Source organism: Podarcis filfolensis (assembly GCF_964270895.1).
Source record: "Podarcis filfolensis genome assembly, chromosome: 2".
In the NCBI taxonomy this organism is placed as follows: Eukaryota; Metazoa; Chordata; class Lepidosauria; order Squamata; family Lacertidae; genus Podarcis; species Podarcis filfolensis.
The window spans coordinates 124307244-124309943 of record NC_139605.1 but is presented as its reverse complement, the minus strand read 5'-3'; positions in this window follow the sequence as shown (position 1 = coordinate 124309943).

Here is a 2700-nt window from a genome sequence, read left to right as displayed (position 1 = left end):
AAATTCAGACATGTGCAGTCCCCTCGTTTCAGGGAATAAATTTCCTTAAGAAGGAACATCAGTTTCTGACCCCTCCTCCTCCCAGTCTGCTCCCTCTTCTCCCTCTGACCACTCATCATCATCATCCCACCAAAAGCTGTAGCCATAAATAAAATAATTGTTTAAGCCCCACACTTTGTTAATGTTTTCTATGGTGACTTAGACACATGTGTGTGCATGCATGTGCGAGTATCTCAAAGAGATGCGGCACTCGTGTGCTACAGCTGCTGTTGTAACAATGGCTGCTGCTTGGGCAGGGGAGGGGGTGTTGAGCCCTGCAGCCCCCTCCCCAAAGTTTCAACCTGTACCCCTAACCATGCATCTTCTCTACTCTTCCCTTACGATGCCTGCATTGGAATCACATGTTCACTTCCCCATAACTGCAGCATGAAAATTTATTTGGAAAGTGCTGACTCCAAAAGTGCAAACACCCAAGAGCGTCTTACTCATCCTTTCCTTATAAAATGGCTTGTTCTCTTTGTCTTTTAAGGCCCTGCCCCAGTTTATCAAAATCACAAAGCTTTGATTAACTGAACATTGAAACCACTATAAATCCCCGCGCCCACAAATAACTGTATTGCCTGCCTGCTAATGATGGGAGTTTGAATGACTTGAGGTGCCTCCATTTTGTGTATTGCTCTTTCAGAAAGCACAGTGACTCAGGTGGAATGAAGTGGGCACAGAGCCAGGGGGTGAAATGACCCTCATACCCCCACTGGATGTGCAGAGATGTCTGTTGCCTCTTTAGGATTGTTAGGGCTCAGGAATTGGCTCCAGTACTGAGGTTTTGGGATTTATTCTCTGGGTAGCAAGTTAAATCTCACGGCAGTCAGCTAGTCTCAGATCAGGACCTTTGAATCTTTGGATAAAAATCCTGCTTTAAAAGAAAGACCACTCAATGTATCATTAGGATTTTACCTGCTCATCCTTTGTCTCCCATTCCAACAATATGTTATACCTTTTAGACAGCACTTTTACATTCCAATCCAACAGGTCTCTCTCCAGTTGTGATATTTATTCCCCAAATCCTCATATCCTATCTTTCTTAAATACTTCATTCAAATGATATTGTGTCCATGTTGTTAATTTCCCTGATAATTCCTTAAATTATTTAAATTTATACTCTCCTCCCTCGTTTTAATAAATTTCTATAAGTTGTCCACCCTTCTATCATGTTCTATTTCTTTACTGCTATAGCTTCCAATGGTGAGAGCCAAAGTGGTGTTTTTACCTCTAATAAATTCTTGTATTTATCCCATACTCTATAGAATTTTCTCCTAATTATATGATTTGTAAATCCTTTATGAACTTTCATCTTTTCATACCATAAATATGCGTGCCAACCAAAAATATTGTCATGACCAGTGGTTTTTTTCCCCAGGGGGATGCAAGGGTACACATACCCCTAAACATTTTGTGAATCTAAGTTTGGCCTCACTGAGGGGCAGTATTTCAATATGAGTAGGAAAATGAGAGTACCCCTAAACATTTTTTTAAAGAAAAAAAAAGCACTGATCATGACTTTCTAAGTCTAGAACAGTGGTACCTTGGTACTTGAATGGCTTGGCTCCAGAAACTGTGTCTGTGGCATTTGAAATGAGGAAGAGACATCACCTTCATGGGTTACCATGTGGAGCTTTGGAACAGAGAGAGCAAGTTCCAGGACACACAATGGACTCCTCTGGAGTCCTGTTCTCATCACACACTGCCTTGGCATAATGGGAAGGAACAGGAGATTCAAATCCTGTTGTCCTTGTAAAAAGCAAGTGGTGGGGCAATCAGGATTGTCCTTCTTAAAACTGCTCTAATGGGATGATGGGCTGTTGTCCAGTGAGAGGGGATTTGCTTTGTATGCAGAAAATTACCTGTTCAATCCCCGGCATCTTCAGGTAGTGCAGTGAATGTCCCCTGCCTAAGACCCTCCCAAAGACACCACTGAAGGACAGGATGGGGGGTGTTTGTGTGAGAGGGAGCCTCTCCCTTTCCCCACTGAGATCTTGATCTAAATCAGCCCTCTCAGTGTCTTCTCATAAAGGAAAATCTGTGCAGAGTCCCAAGCAAAGGATCCAGTGTTGCCAGGATTGTGTACACAGACAGTTTAAAGTGGATCTGATATATTCCAGGTATACTTGTTTTTCACATTGCCCACACAATGTTATACTCATCCAAGTGGCAGCCTGCATTCTCCCCTCCCATATTTAATTCAGGTTTTTGATCAGTGGATAATGCAGTAGGGTAAGAAAATCCCATATAAAATCAAATATTAGCTAACTATGGATCTTTTTAAAAAAGGAAAAAGAAAAAAAGATGCGTAGTGATGTTTTGCTGGGTGTCATCTGTCACCACACACTGCTGACAGGGCCCTGTGTGACACACATGGTGGTGCTTTGGGCTGCTATTGTTGTTTTTTACCCACTGGACTGGTCTACTGGTGAACATACACATTTAAAGGCTGCTAACCAAAAACCTTCCCACATGCCCACAGTGGACCTCAGTGTTCCAGAACTCAGGCAGAGTGAGGGACAAACATCCCGTGGTGTGAAAGTATCTCTTGGGGTTTTATTTCAGTGTCAAGCCAAGCTTCAAGGTATACAGACTGAAAGCCTATCAAATCCATTTGGCATAGCTGCTGCTGAGGTGCCAAAATAATTAAAGAGCAGA